At 44.9% G+C, this 16708-nt stretch overlaps 1 protein-coding gene across 3 annotated transcripts in view; it reads left to right on the top strand.

Annotated features, from left to right (window-relative positions):
* Retreg1 (reticulophagy regulator 1) overlaps positions 1-16708 on the top strand; it is a 135518-nt gene that overhangs the window by 83186 nt on the left and 35624 nt on the right. The gene's annotated exons all lie outside the window — the stretch shown is intronic.

Raw genomic sequence — 16708 nt, 5'->3', positions numbered from 1 at the left:
CAAAGACTGACCTTGTGGTTGCTCCCTGAGCTCCACGTGTGCTTCATAGCACATGTATACCTGCATTTACACATGCCCTCTACACCCCTCGCCCTAATTAGGGCGATTTTTTTTTTTAATTTGAGATTTAAAAAAGCAAGAGAGGAATAGTATGTGGGGAAGCTGTTAATGTATATCAGAGTTTACAGTCAGATGTGATAGCACACGCCCTTTATCCTAACACAGATCAGGCAGAAGCAGGCAAATTGCAAATTTGAGGTCAGCCTAGGCTACATATTGAGGCACTCTCTGAAAAACCAAATCAAGCAAGCAAGCAAACAAACAAACAAACACAATACCCATGACTAGTGACAGTACTAATTGCATTCACGTAGCAATGTAATTACCAGCATGAAAGAATTAGCTAAACAAGCTGGCATTAGGAATTTAATTATCTGGGTGTGGTGGCAGACATAGTTCATCTCTGCACTCAGGAAGCAGAGGTGGGTAGATCCGAGTTCAAGGCCAATCTGGTCTAGAACTCAAATTCCAGCTAAACTCAAATTCTAGGGCTACATAGTGAGAACCTACCTCAGAACAAAAGCAAAAACAAATAAGCAAACAAGGAAGGAAGGAAGGAAGGAAGGAAGGAAGGAAGGAAGGAAGGAAGGAAGCTGAGAGGTTGTGCCCCAAGCAAACACAAAGCAAGCCGGTTGGGAGTGGGGTGAGGCTATGCACTCTCAAACCCTGATTTTAGTGCTACCCTTCCTTCGGTAAGGTTGCATCACCTCCCAAACAGTGCCACCAACCGGGGACCAATTGTTCAAACGTGTCCCCTATAGGAGACATTTAGAATTCAAACCATCACAACACTCATATTAAAATCATGAAAAGCATGGGGTCCCCTCTTCCTTGCAGATGGCATTATAAGAACTCAGTTTTCAAATAGACAACGTGTTCTTTCATAAGTCGAGTGGGAAGTGTGTGTGTGTGTGTAAAACACAAGCGTCGCAGACTCAAGGCCCACGCTCCTGTTTACATACTGTCTGTGCCTGCTTCTTGTGATAATTGTAGCTGAGAGGTTGTGACAGATACCATCTGGGGCTGCAAACCGAAAATGTTTACTATCTGGACCTTCCCACGAAAGTTTGCCGTTCAGAGTTTGCCGTTTGTCTCTGTTCAGAGTGTGTCAAGCCTCCCACACCATCTGATGTTCCCCTTAAGTGAGCTTTCAACGACTGTATAGTGTTCGGATGTGTAAAGATGGTGATTCTTCCTGTCCCTCAGGAAACCTTCTTGGCTCTTGCTTCTTAACGTGTCTCAGATGCCTCTCCCTTACCTTGGGTAGCCAAAGCTGAGCCCTCATCCCTCCAGCCTGTCCCCCTCTCTTGAGCCTGATGAGCCTGGTCCCCACACCAGCTTGAGTTAATCTTATGGCTTCCTGTTCCACTCAGAGGCAAGGGATGCCTGGCATAAAGTGACCTTGAGTAGCCTACCTGCATAAGACAACAGTGGCCCCCTTTCCATTGCCAATCTCTTAGAGAAGCTGTTGGCCAGCTCAAGAATATAGACACCCAGGGATATACATTTAAAAGACCTTCATTTTCCACTATATGTAAGTCTCTGTAAAGTCATGCCTTAGCTATATGATGCATATGAAATCACATTTCTTTATCATACTTTGCTTTGTTCTGTACCACAGTGTGGAGTGGTGGGCTGTAAGAGGCAGTGGGGTACCCAGTTGAGTCTGCTTCAAACTCTGGAGACCCTAAAGGGACGGTAGGAGTTTGGCAGTACTCCTGGGCCTCCTGGCGCCTCTCACGCAGCTTCAGTCCTCCACAGCCCCTCCCACAGAGGGGTCTACGGCTGTCAGTCACATAGGAACAGTGTCTCAGGCTGTCCCACATGTAGATGAGGTATCTCCAAGCTCTCAGACCAAGCCAATAGGAGTTACCTGCTGCCAGTCCCCACCCCATCCCAAAACTGTATATAAGAATCCTACTCGGGAGAAGTAAAGGTGTGTGAGAATCATCCCGCGTTGTCCGAGAGTTTCTGTCGCAAGAGCTGTAGCACTTGGGACGAGATCTGCTCTCCTGAAGTGCCTTCAGGACCCTTCCGGTGCTCTTTGCTAGCTAGCCGGCTTCTCAGCAGCCCAGCCCGGACAGGACCAGCTCAGCGCAGAGTGACAAGCGCAGCACCTGGGAGCAACTGGGTGGAGGTGGTTCTCCCTCTCTGCTTGCACTCGATCCCCTTGGCCCAACCCGACCCCCCAACAGCCCTCCCCCCCTGCACCCAGCCAGGCCGGAAATCTTTGTGGGAAGCCTTCTGGAACTGGGACCCACACCATAATGTATCAATTCTGCAGTGTTCCCTTTGCTGTTTTCTGCAGTTGCGGGTTTATTGACTACAGCTACTTTTTGAGACTGATGTGTTTTCCAGAACAATTACCTTCACCTTTAAATCATGAAAGAGCACTTTTGAAAATTAGAGTTGGTGATGTTTTTATTAGGTTTGAAATGGCTCCATCTCTATTATCCGACCATGGGCTGTACTGAAGAAACAATCGTGAAGTCTTTTGTGTATGACACTTGGCCTTTCTGATGTTGAGTACACGTCTCACACCTGAGCCTTATGAAATATGTGATGTTTTTGTTTTGATTACCAATGCTGTTATGACTGTTCTTAATCTGTTTTCTGTGGCAACTTCCATGCCATTGACAAGCACCCAAAACAGCATCATCTGGTATCATCTCTGCATCTCTTCTTTCCTCAGCCCTATTCTATTCAAAGTAAACTGAACAGGACAGCCCTGGTTTATGGCAGAATCGGGAGATCACAAACCTGTGGCTATACTGTGCTTTTGTGTTTTGGTTTGGTGAAAGGGTCTCTCGCTCTGTAGTTCAGACTGGCTTATGGCATACTCTGTAGCCCAGGCTGGCCTCAAAGTTTTGCCTTTCCTCCTGTCGGTGCCTCCAAATTTCTGGGGTTAGAGATGACAGCTACAACTCTTGTGTATATCTTGGTTCTGAGGGTTGTCTTCAGAAAGAACAAAGCATTTTTTTTTTGTCTTGTCTTCAGGTATAAAATGTGGACTCTGGAATTTGAAGTCCACACAGCCTTATAAATCCCTGCCCATGTGACTAACTGTGCCTCACATGGCCTGACGTGGTGGTTTATTTTTTAGTTCCACCCAGAGCCTGCCTGTCTGGGTTTGAACTGTGGCCTTCCCGTCTACCAGCACCTTGAACCCTGGGCAAGTAACTGTACCAAGGAGTACTCTAGGAATCACCTTCAGGAAGGGGTGGGAAAGGGGGAGAAGGCTAGATAAAGACCGTCACTGACCCCATGGACTGTCTAGAGCCAGAGCGGCCGTACAGTGGCACCCCAAGTCTCAGATCAGGAACAGGGAACCTGGCATTTTTATCCCTGGTCTGATCAGCCACACTAATGCACTGTCATTGGGAGAAGCAATTTTCTTTAGCCAAGTTGGTCCCATACCCCTCTCCACAACTGGTAAGTCTTCATTGTCTATGGGGGATCTGCTAACACATCACAGAGCCAGCTACTTGTTGGTAGTCTCTTGCTCATGCAATTTGAGCATGGCATCTGTAAGCCTACTTCCTGCCTTAGGTCTTTGGCATCTGAGGCCATTGGCACCTCCATATCTGGTATATGATTGCAATGCCTCATGGGATCTGTGAAGAGTGTTTGCAACAATTGAGTGCTAATAAGGGAATAGAGCCTGAGATTTTCTTGTCTGTTCCAAAGAGTAGCTCTTGGTCAGATTTGCTTTTTCTTGGAAAAAGAGTGAATGCTTGTCCATCATCTTCTTGGGCCATTTGACAAGCACAGTAGTAGCGCGCGCGCACACACACACACACACACACACACACACACACACAACACTGGGAGATTTCCCCCTGTGCAATGCTTCTCTTTGTTTACATTTAAGGGGGACTGGAGGGATGATTCTTTATTTAAGAGCACTTGCTGCTCTTGTCAGGGACCTGGGTTCAATTCTCAGAACCCACATGGTAGCTCACAGCCATCTATAGTTTCGTTCCATTCGATCTGACACCATCTTCTGGTCTCTGCAGGCACCGAATGAAAGTGGTTCACAGATGTGCAGGCAAAATACTCACTCACATAAAATAAAAATTAACCAAAAGGTGTTAGTTCATCTAGGCTACAACATGTATTCGTTTGCTCAGACACCCATTATGATGCTGTTGTGAAGGTCTTTTTAGATATAATAATAAGCCGGGCGGTGGTGGCGCACGCCTTTAATCCCAGCACTTGGGAGGCAGAGGCAGGCGGATTTCTGAGTTCGAGGCCAGCCTGGTCTACAAAGTTCCAGGACAACCAGGACTACACAGAGAAACCCTGTCTCGAAAAAAAACCAAAAAAAAAAAAAAAAAAAAAAAAAAGATATAATAATAAGTTTAGCAGTGGACTATAAATAAAGCAGATCCTATTTCATAGTTGCGGTGGACATTGTCCAGTCAGTTTTTGAAAGCCTTGAGAGGAGACTGAGATCTACTGGAGGAGTTTGCCCTTCAGACTGTATATAGACACCATCTTGGAGTTTCTTCTGTGGGCCTGTCCAGCCTGCTGTCCTGTCCTCTACAGGTGTCAGCCTTGCCAACCCTCTAAATTACAGGAGCAGTTTTTTTTTTCCCTTAAGTCAACCTCTGTGTGTGTCCATCCATCCTGTTAGTCCATTTCCATGAGAAATCTAGCTAATGCTCCTTGGGACCCAGGATTCACTTCTCCATGCCCAAGTCTTACTTTGACAGTGGTTATGCTCATGGGGGATCCAGGAGTGACTTTGTCTATTCCAGCCTCAGTCTTAAGCAGACTGGCCTGGGAGTAGCCTTCCTCTGTAGCTATGGGGCTGGTGGTCACACTCTGTCATCACACAGAACTCAGAAAAGGCTGCTTGTCACTGTTGACAGGAACTTCCTATCTGTTTTCTCACATGAGGCCAGGTGCACTGCCATGGGGAGAAGGGACAGCCATTGCCCTTCCAAGCAGCATAAACACGATGTCCTTGCTTGCACATGACAGGGCTCACGTTGTTCTCTGGCCTCTCATAAAGCTTCTGACACGCTTCGTTCCTTTGCTCTCAACTTATATTTAGGACTGAGGTGATCCTTACATTTTAACTGCTTTCCTGGCCAGAGAAGCTGGCTCAGGAGGAGTCAGAACAGGGCCATTGTACTTTGAAATTTTTAGTATGGCTTGCAACTTTGCCTCCTGAAACAAACAAACAAAACATAAAATCAAGTTGAATAGGAAATATTTGTGTTGGCTATGGATAAGGTTGAAGGCAAACTCTACCAGCAGGATTCCACTGTGAAAACTTATGAGGAACTGTGTGTGAGGTTGCCATGGTTTGGTGCTAAAAGTAGGCACATGCAGTGAAGCCAAGTTTTGTTTTATTTTTAAACCATGGGCTTCTTCTAATAGTCTCCAGAGAAGAGAAACATGGTAGGTCTGGACTGATGACCCACCTGGCAAGGAAATCTGGGCTCGGTATATTAAGTTTTTGGAGATTTTGTCAAAGTTGGGGGAAGAATGACAGCTTGTTATTCTTGGCTTCCTAAGAGCACACTGGAAAGAGTTCACATGGCCCATTCTGTGGACACTGCTCAGATCCCAGGAGTGTGTGAGTCTTTATAGCAATCCTCTATACCATGTACCCATAGGGATGGATATATGTGTGGACTGCTGTCCTGGACCGCTCTGTTGCTCTGGTCTGCAGGTCAGGGTCTAGCAAGAGAGAGTGGGGATAAAGGGGAAGAGATGTGAAGAATGGAGACAAGACAGAGGTTTTGATCAAGTCTCGTTTATTGTCTCTCTCACTGAAGGGACGTCCGGGGTATTTATACGCTTTGCAATGTGCCTTGTAGGCGTGGAGACCACATTCGCCTTGTAGCTGTGGGCACTAAACAGAAAAACAAGATTTGTGGGTAAACAAGATATTTATCAGAGTGTGCTCAGCTGTTGTAGGCTGTTGAAAAACAAGTCTCATGTCAGGGTATATGGCTCGAGATGGCTGCAAAGCTGATAGCTGCTTTCTGCTAAAAGTCGGCTCCCAACAGACTACAGAAACTTATTGCCCATCTGTGTCACTGTCCCCATGCTTCTGGCTTCTGGTGGTGTCTCCAGGCTGGTGTTGACTCTGGGTAGGAAAGAGATGGAGTCACTTTGAAAGGAACTTGGTGTCTTATCAATCATGAGGAGTAGTGTCAAGTGGGCAAGTGTGACAACTGCAGAGGTGGCCATTAGCTCATGTGAGGAGTTAGAGGATGAATGTTCAGACGGGCAAAACCAACTTAGTGACTGGAACTATGATATTAAATAATGCAGAGAGCAAAGACCAGAGCCTGGGTTCACAAGTGATGGAATGGAGGGAGAGAAAAGCCTCCAGTATGTGCCTGCACTCCCTTGCATAGGAGTTAAGACTTTGGTCCCTTGTGCCTCATCATAATTTCTTTGAGTGTAAATTGGATTAAGTAGGGGAAGAAAAGATGGCAACTTGACAGTGTGCCTGTCCGAAACAGTGTCTCAGCCAAGTGATCCAGTTGACCTGGTCAGTGGTCAGTCATGTGGGCCCTTTGAACACCAGGTGAGCTGATGCACTGTGCTTCATGGTTTTATTGTTGACTCTCAGTCTAATGCTGAGAAAAACAGCAGACAAATCCAAACAGAAAGCTATCTACAGGACACTCCAGAACTTAACAGTTCTCATGAAAACACAGGAAAGACCCTAGCAATTCTCATAAAAACACAGGAGAGACCCCAGCAATTCTTCTCAACCCAGAGTGATTGTGGATTTAATACTTGAATCCAGCATGCTGCCCTGACTGGTATCCTAGCAGGGAAGAAGTTAGTGAGAAAGCTATCGAGAAACAGAAGAAATCTAGAGTTTAGCTCATGGTGATGGACCAGCATTGGCTTTTGGTTTTGACTTCTTTTGAATGTGTAGGGATCTGGAAGGGCTCATGGACTGGTATACAGCAATCTCTGTGCTCTCTTTATGGCTGTTCTGTCCCAACCACAGTGATTCAACATAGCCCACAATAACAGGTTTGTGTGTACTTCTGGGAGTGGATGGTGTATCTTGGAGCAGATTGTTTCAAGATGCTAGCATGTGGTCAGGGAATCATGAACAGCACTAGTAAGGTGTACTGGGCTTAGTTTATCAAGATTGAAAATTTGTCCCCCAGACAGAGTTATTAATTTAACAGGCTGGCAAGCCAAGGATGGGTAAGATTCTGCACAGGGCCTTATCAACCTAAGACAGAAGTTCATTGCTTTTGATAATGCATATTCCATGATAGGTAAGGAAGGCATTCTTGTCAGAATGACCTAAGACAGGCTCAGTCTTGTTAATGAAATTAAAAAAGGGGGAGAGGTGGAGAGCCTTTGGGGCTGCTTGGCAGGAATATGACACTGGCCAAGGACAAGGAAGTAGGCTTCAGGCAGGAATCTGACATTAGGTTAGAACAAATAAGTAATTTCAGGTAGAAACCTAAATTTTAGGCTACAACAAAGAAGCAATCTCAGGTAGGAATCTAAATATTAGGCTAGAACAAAGAAGTAATTTCAGACAGGAATCTAAATTTCAGGCTAGAACAAGAAAGTAGGCTTCAGACATGAAAATGACCTTGGGCTAGGACAGGGAAGTAGACTCAGATACTTTGGTCATCCTGATAAGTCTTTAGAAACAGTGATCATGGGAGTGTTCACGTAATTGGGTTTAATGCCTTGCTTTTTCTTTGACTATTTTCTTCTATTGTATTGCTAGACCCCTCAACCTAAAACTGACCTTAATATATGCATGTAATCAAAATTATATAAAAGCATAAAGAAAGAGGGGGTATAGGATAGGATAGGATAGGTATAGGGAAGAGAAATAGGGAAAGTGCATAACATCTATATTGTAAATGAATGAATAAAATATCCAATAAAAATAAAATTTTAATGATGACATAGCATGTAATGGTGGGGTCTTTATGTGCCCTCCTGTTTCCATAGACAACTGTGCCCTTCAGTAGCCTTCCATAGTTCTGTGGATGCCCTGGATGCTATGGTTATGATGGCAGTCAGTTTCTTTTTCCACACAGAGAATGTGATGTAATTAAACTAACTGGACTGTGGGAAAAAAGATTGAAAATTTGGGGTTGTTTAACTCTAGTCTCATGGCTCATGATTCATTCAAAGGCATTGTGATTTGGACATGTCCTGAGTTCTTGTCTAGGAGATTTAACTCCCAAAGTTAAATCTCATTGGGGGAAGAGACCTTTACAGGTGACTAGACCGTGTGGGCTCTGCTTTATGAATGAATTAATGTTTATAGGTTTAGTTAGTTGCTGTGGGAGGGGCATCCTGATGAAAAGGGGAGTCTCACTCCCTTCTCTTAAATATACCCTCTTGCTTTTCTGACTTCCACTACAGGCTAAGACATTCAGTGGACCCTTGTCAGATGCAGGTGCCTTGACTTTGTACTTACCAGCCTTCTGAAATATAAGAAATCAAACTTCTTTCTTTATGAATTACCCAGTGTCCTGGCTAGTTGTATGTCAACTTTGACACAACTTAAAGTCATCTTAGAAATGTTGATAAGGCTGTAGGCAAGCCTGTAGGGCATTTTCTTAATTAGTGCTTGATGCAGGACGGCCCATTGTAGGTGGTTACATCCCTGGGCTGGTGGTCCTGGGTTCTATAAGAAGGCAGACTGAGCAAGCCATGATGAGCAAGCCAGGAAGCAGCACTCCTCATGGCTTCTGTATCAGCTTCTGCCTCCAGGATCCTGCCCTGTTTGAGTTCCCGACCTGACTTCCTTCAGTGATAAACTACAATGTGGAAATGTAAGCCAAACAAACCCTTTCCTCCCCAAGTTGCTTTTGGTCATGGTGTCTCATCTCAGCAGTAGGAATCCTGAGTAAGATACCTGGTGTTCCTAGCCTGCTAGAGACAAAACCACATATGTGGTCCTTTCAAGTTGTCCTGTTCGTGAGAACTTGAGGTGAGCCCTGCTACTGAGATACTTGGCATATCAGCAGTCAGTGAAAGCCATGTGTAAGTAGCAGCCTTTTATGTTATGGTGGAGAAGTAGTGAAGAGTTCTGTAAAGGAAACTCTTCTTTTCCCTCTTACCCGGATCACCATGACACCTGGCCTTCCTTGTAGCAAATTCTTCTGAAGCAACAGCTTCCTCTTCATGAAGGCCCAGAAGCTGAAGGACATTGGCTATTAGTGTGGATTCCCAAACCCCGGGGTGCCAGGAAAAGTTCCTTCAGTGTCTGAGGCCTTGTCTTATCCTGCGCCTAGGCTGGGTCACAGGTAGATCTCACCTGGCCCAGGCCGCTGCTTTGCTACAAAGTACAGGACAAGGAGCGACTTGGGGGAAGCTTTCTGTCATCTAAGTCACAGCTTCAAAATGACAGCAAAAGTGATGAACTATCATAGCTGTGACCTTCAGCTCAGCTTGACTTCTTTGCAAAAAAGCTGCATAGAGGCACAGCCAAGAAGCATCGTAGCAGCCGGTGTTCAAGCGAGGAAAACGTTTAACACTGACATAAACAAAGTGTAATAAGGAAGATGAACGCATTGCAGAAGTCATTTCATAACCAGTCATTAAACGGGTGCTTATATATAATTGCCTCTGTCATACACTGTGTTTTTAAAACGCTGGAGATAAAGTTTGTTTTCAGCTGAACACCGCCCCCACTGAGTCACGCCTGTCGTCCCTGTCCTCAAAGACCTCTGACTCCACCCCTCGTGGCCTTGAAACATTTCCGTTGCCTTATGCTTGCAAAGGGCAGAGAGGCTTGCCAGAGTTCTTTCACGGTGATAGCTGCTTGTTCTAAATTTCTTGGAACTAGGGTTTCTCTGTCAAGGAACTATGATACCACTCAGATAGATACACACGCTGCCTTAGAGCCGAGCTGTGTGCATGTGAGCAAGCAGCAACAGCAGCAGCAGCAGCAGCAGCAGCAGCAGCAGCAGCTGAGGCCCCGGAAAGGACAGACTGACTCCTGGGAAATTTGGCCCAGGAAGAGTTAGACTGCACAAGGGTCTAAGTTCTTGAGGGCATTTCACAGTGGTGTTTGCATGGGGCAGGGGAGAGGGCAAGAGAGCCTGTGGCTATGGGAAGGGTGGGAACGAGAACAAAACTGATCTGGTAGCAGAAGCACATCAACTAAAGGTGAGTGAGTGGAAATGAGGAACTGAGAAGGAGTGAAGCACGTCTCAGGTGATCAACACCCCACCCCGGGAAAGCCAGCCAAGTTTGCAGAGACCAAGTTGAGTGTTATGAAATGGGTCACAATAGTGGCTGGACACAGCTGAAAAATCCGTGTGGTGGGGTGATGTGATTCACAAGGAGAGGTTGCCCGATGTCTTTCTGCTTCTTCCCTGAGCGCTTGCCAGAAAGCCTTCTCTTTCTCACTGATTTCCTGAGGCTACCCCTGCACTCAGAATTCCCTGCCACTTCCTGCCTCTCTTCTCCACCCGCCTTTCAACCTGCCAGTCTCTCTGCAGTCACGCCAGTGAATGAGGAGACTGTATACTTCCCTTCACCTCTTCAGATGGGCATGAACTGCTAAATACCACAATTTGAAAATTAGTGACATATAATGAATTTATATTTTATATTAAGAGAGTCAGGATACACGCTGTCACTACAGGGATCAAAATGACACACCTTCGCTGGAAGGGAACACAGCCATGGCATCTTGGGCTTCTGTTAGCCACTCTGTCTACCTAGTTTCTTCTTTCCTTTTCTCCTTTCTCCCATGTTTCTGGCTTCCCTTCCCCACTCCCACTTCTCCCCCCTTCATCCTCTGAAGGTCTGTGTACCTCACGTCTGGCCTTTAAACCTCCACTAGGCTGATGTGTTTTCTCCAGCATCCCTCGGGTGGCTGCGCAGTCTCTCCAGACCTTTCTACATAGCTTCACTTTGACAAGTCTTATTTAGGATTAGACAGCAGATGTGGTTTAGGCAGGCCACAGAAATGTGGCTCAATCAGTGGCCAAAATGAATTGTTTTCTGGCAAAGACATAATTATATTTTTGGTACCAAAGGAGGCCGTCAGAAGTTGACAGAATACAAGTTATGAAAACTTGGGTCAAGAAATAGGGACATATTGGATTATCATAAAACTTATGTCTCAGATAGGGAGAAAGGTCATGGTGGAAGGGTCCAACTGTTAGTTACACAGGGTAAGGGGTGCAGCTGGGGACTTTCTGTCTCAGACTGATTGGAAATGGACCTTACTAACGGCCTTAGCCCATAATCTATGGCTATAAGAGGAAAACCATGGATTTCATAAGCTGGAAAGTATTTAGTTCATGCTTCTGGAAGTTAGGAAAGTCAGGGGTATGGGCAGTGTCTGAAGTCCACTTGTGTGATCACTAACCCATTTCACCGCCCCTCAGGAGACTAAGTCGTTCATGAAACTTCCATCCTCAGGACCCAGTGGTCATCCCCAGATCCCAACACCACCAAACTGGAGATTAAGTTTCTAATAAATGAATTCCATACAGCTCCAGAAGTGGAGACAGTCCTAGAAAACAGACAGGAGGGAGGAGACAAAGCTCAGAGGTGGGGACAGTTGATGTGTTGGTTTTTACAGAGTTGCTATGTTTGCCTGAAAAGAACTTTGAGGAAAACCCTTCTGTGTGATGCTTCCAGAAACAATAAAGCACACTGGGGCGGGTCTGATGTAGCTATGAGAAAAGGCAAGGGGAAGTTCCCCATTTCTCTTTTATGTTGTCTAGCCAGACAGAGTTCCATAAACGAGTCTCACTTTTCTCAAAACCTGTATCTGGTATGTGGGTACACAATGACCAAGGTCAAAACACCCTTATACTGAGGCTGTGCAATGTAACCTGTTCTTATTGGGACCTCATGAACGAACCTTATTTCTGCCGTTGCTGCGTCTTTCTGTGATAAGGCCTGGCATAACATTGCACTTAAGAGAAAAAGAACTTTGGGTTGTTGTCAAAGCCACTAATCCAGGGTGGGCCTCAGTGTGACTCTACCAACCACAAGGCAGGAGAGAGGCCTGCTTGGCACGCTTGATTACCCAGCAAGCTGACAGCACTGATATTGTGTGTTTGTGCCGTGTATGTACATGCAGGGTACATCCTTTGATTTAATTTGCTTGTTGTTGTTGTTTGTTGTTTTTAACCTGAAGAGAACAATGTTCTCTTTTACTCAGCTCCAGAAGTATTCTTGTCTTAATACAGATGCCATCCCTCATTCCAAGACTATAAAATGTATGCTATGTACTCTGAACTTTTGTGTAAATGAATTCTGTGTTAGCACCAGTGGACTATGAACAGGAAGAGAAGGACCATGCTTACCCTCCGAGTCAATATACTGAGGATGGACATGTCCTGTGGGGCTGCTCTCAGAGTCACCGTATTGGTGCCTTTTGATATCTCTACTTTGTCCCTTCTGACTAACAGCAATATTAGACTGTTGTTAAGACAGTTGCTAAGGCTGTTTTAGCACTGAAACGTTAAACATTTTTCTTTTTCTTTTCTTTTATGGGTAGTTTACCTGCTTGTATATCTGTGCATCATGTGTGTGCAGTGTCTCAAGAGGTCAGAAGAGGGTGTTGGATCCCCCAAACTGAATTTGCACATTGCTGTGAGCTGCCACGTAGGTGCTGGGAATTGAACTCTCAGGTTCTCTGCAAGAACAGCATGCTCTTAAATGCTGAGGTATCTCTCTAACCCCTCATTGAAACTTTTGTTTTATGTTTAATTTGGGCCAATTTTGGTAGCAGTTAAAGCTCTTGATCAGTTCTAATAAAATCCAATATTGTCTATAGGTGAACCTGCTTTTGATAACTGCAATTAGCTAGGATATTCAAAGTAATTCTTTCAGCATGCTGTCCATAGAACAGTTACTAGCGAGATGTTTGCCATTCTGGGTTTCCAATTAGTCTAAGAAGTAAACCAGCATGTGTGTTTACAGCACGTCTCAAGTTAGGTTAGCTACATCTCAAGTGTTGTGAATGGTGGTGTAGTTCTGTGCATTTTGTGGCACTGAATGCTAAAAACCAGTGTGCTTCCCAGTCCCAACTGATCCATCTACAACCCAGTTCTCACACCTAAGGCTTAGGGAACCTCACAAACCTCAGCCCTCATTACAGAACTACAGACAACTCAGGAAGGCCGAGAGTGGGAGGCGTAAGTCTTCCTCAAGGAGGAACACCAATCCAGTACCAAGTCTCATCGGAAGTTGTGTGTGTGTGTGTGTGTGTGTGTGTGTGTGTGTGTGTGTGTGTATGCATGCATGTATTATATGTGCATGTGCTTGCCCATGTGTATGTGCATATGTGTGTGTGTGTAAAGCATTATATGGACTGAATAGGTCATATTTATATATTTTAAGTGTGTGCATCTCTCTCTCTCTCTCTCTCTCTCTCTCTCTCTCTCTCTCTCTCTCTCTCCCTCTCTCTCTGTGTGTGTGTGTGTGTATAACAAAAATTGAAGGAAAAGTGCATGGATTTGAGAGTGTGCAGGCTGGGTACATGGGAGTGTTGGAATGGGGAAAGGGAAGGAGGCAAATCACAGGATAGTGGAGTCACTGTATAATTTTTCTTTGTTCTAAGGTGTGTGTGCTCTAGAGAAAACCCAGATAGAGCACACATCCTGCAGTAAGGGGAGTGCAGAGAGAGGGCAGCAGTGACTGCCAGGCTGTGCTCACCTAAGGAGGCCTCAACTGAGGGATCTGGTCTGCTCTGCAAGGCAGCGGCAGGGGGAGTGGATCTGGGATAAAGGGTGAAGGGTGGACGGGAGCAAGATATTGAAGGTATTAAAGCCCTGAGGGAACCCTGGGGAATTCTGGTGCCGACCAAAGAGGAAGACAGAGAAAGGGTCCAGAAGGGATCTGCTGGCAGACTGAGGCAGAAAGGTTCCCATCTGAGTCAGGTTTCCAGATCTCTCTCTGAGGTCCAGGGAAAGGCTGTGAGTCTTAGTACTGAGGACTTGTACTGAGCATCCTTGAGCTACACTAGTTCACCTCTCTACCTACAGGAAAATCGCTGGAAATCCCCTCCAGATATAGGTACCTGAGGGCCAGCCGGAGCCAAGCCTCCCCTAACCCAGCCACGAACATCCCAGGACACGTGTCCTGTATCAACTGGACGCACCTCTGTCTCTCACTTGAAGCATGCCTGTTCCCCATGCTATTTCCTTGAGCTAGCCCCTCTTGTTGGTTTCGGTTCCAGTGGGACAGCACACTGAGAGCACAGAGATTGAGAGATGCCTCCTCTTCAGCAGCTGTCTGACATCCTTAACCCAAGATGTGGATTTGAGGATGGCCAGGCTCAACAGTGTAATGAGGAAGCCATTTCCTGCCCATCAGCCCTCACCCCGCATGACCATCCATTCTTGGCTATACGCTCCCACTCTCTATACTGCAAAGTTAAATCCAGTTTCTCCCCTCTGCTGCAAAAACCTATATACATTAGTCTCTTGAATCTTGAGGAAGGCTTGTTCCCTTTGGAGCCACATATAGTACCCAAATTTGAGTGTGGCGATATTATCAGGGATTTTAACTAATGTTTTCCTAGACTCCAGAGTTTAGAGGCTCTTCTAGAATAACTGACTAAATGATGGTCTTAGGTAACCTATCAATCCGTTCATCCTGAACCCGCAATATGAATGCCAATAAAACCAACAGCCACACAACAATGTCACTGTCTCAGCTCAAAGTTCTTGCCAGGTGACAGTGCCCACAATTGAATTTCCACAGGGAAAACTAAGTATGCTGCCCACATGCAGGAACTTGTGGAGAACCTGCCAAATTCATTCCAAAGGGAAATGGGCGACTCCAGGACCCACATCTAGGTCCAAAGTCTGTGTTCTTAACTTGTTGTCCTCGGGGACAATTTTTTGCTGGAGAAAAACTTATTCTGACATGACAGAGTGGAAAGGCAGATGATTCAAGAGACTAATGTATATGGGTTTTTTTTTTTTTTTTTTGCAAAAGAGGGGAGAAACTGGATTTAACTTTGCAGTATAGAGAGTGGGACCATATAGCCAAGAATGGATGGTCATACGGAGTGAGGTTTGATGGGCAAGAAGTGGCTGAGTTTCAGATGTGCTCTCAAGAAAGAGATGCATGGTCAGGGAAAACTCAGTATGCAAATTCATAGGCTGATTGTATTTGGGGGTGAGGCCTCTGGGGAGGTACTTAAAAGTTGACAATTTAATTAGAGTGGGGCCCCTGTGGCATTAGTGGCTTTATAAAAGAGCCACTAATAAAAGAGACTTTATAAAAGACACACACACATAAAGTAGTTATTCATCTTATCCTGTTATGTAATTTTCTTTAAAAAAAAAATAGTTTTGACAGCTTCACACACTTGCAGCTGGCAGGCTTCTGTGAGGATCGGAAGGAGGGTAGTCAGTTCTTTCCTCCCACGTGGAGCTGATCGCGGTGTGACCCGATGGATCCCTGCTTTCCCTTTGTCTTAAGTTTTAATGGTGTTTGTTTGTTTGTGTGTTTTTGTCTTGTTTTAATGGCCGTTACTCATACTTCTAGGGAAATGGTTTAGTCAGGGTTAAGTTTGGGTTGAGAGCAGGCAGTTCCTTCCTAGACCACAGGGGATGTCTGAATCCATGCATAAGCCTGAGCCTGTATGCACTGCTTTTGAAAAATATCCATGCATACTCATGATAAAGCTTAATTTATAAAAAAAATAATAAAAAGCTTAATTTATGAAGAAGGCACAGTCAAGATTTATAGTGTCCTACAGATCTTAGCAACTTTAGCATAGTTTTCAAATTTTTATTAAACCATGAACTTTCACTTTATCATTTTAAAGGAAACACCTTATGGTCGTGTGTGTGTGTGTGTGTGTGTGTCTGTGTGTGTGTGTGTGTCTGTGTGTGTGTATCTGTTTTTGGATGACCAACATCACTGATCTTAGGCTTTCAGGCCATTATTGTAGGTTTGATAAGGGTCCCTTGGATACAAACACTGCACTTACCCTTATAGTCTATCTGATAACTTGGGATGCTTCTTAAGTGACTAACGGGCAGGAACTATCTACACTGTTGGTACTGAAAAAGGATGGTCCCCATGTGGGGTGGGGGTGGGGGGTAAAAGACTGTAGAAATAGCCCTTTGTGTTGGCCAAGTTCAGTCAAGTGCCAGTATTATCACAGATTTCAGCATTTTAGCTTCGCAGTTTCTAAGAGGCCTCAGTGTCTAGTAGTGTAACATGTTGCTTTGGCTGTGTGAATTTGAACTCTGAATCTCAGTTTGCTTTCAAGTTACGAATTTGAGAGTGCTCACTTTGGCAGGGCACACATGAAAGTTGGCTCAATACAGAGGTTAGCGTGACTGTGCAAGGCTGACATACAAATGCATAAAATACACTGTATTTAAAAGCACATGTTATGCATTTGAGTAGGTAGACCCACCTTAGGCAGATGTATTTCAAACCTTAGACTTGCACAATCTGAAGCACCATATTTTGTGTGAAATACTGTATCACTTAAGTATACTTATTTTAAAGTGTGGCATGCATACATCACAAAATGACCAACATTTTCCAAAAGAAAGCAAATAATTATTTTAAATTCTTTGACCTTTCAATTCCTCAGTGATCTGGAAAACCATTTTTTTGTTGTTGTTTTAAAAAAAGATATCATATAAAATATCACATAAAAGGCATCTTTAGGATTGACTAATCC

The sequence above is a fragment of the Arvicanthis niloticus genome, chromosome 19, assembly GCF_011762505.2.
Source record: "Arvicanthis niloticus isolate mArvNil1 chromosome 19, mArvNil1.pat.X, whole genome shotgun sequence".
Taxonomy (NCBI): Eukaryota; Metazoa; Chordata; class Mammalia; order Rodentia; family Muridae; genus Arvicanthis; species Arvicanthis niloticus.
The sequence above is the reverse complement of the archived record's forward strand: the minus strand, read 5'-3'. Positions and strand labels throughout refer to the sequence as shown.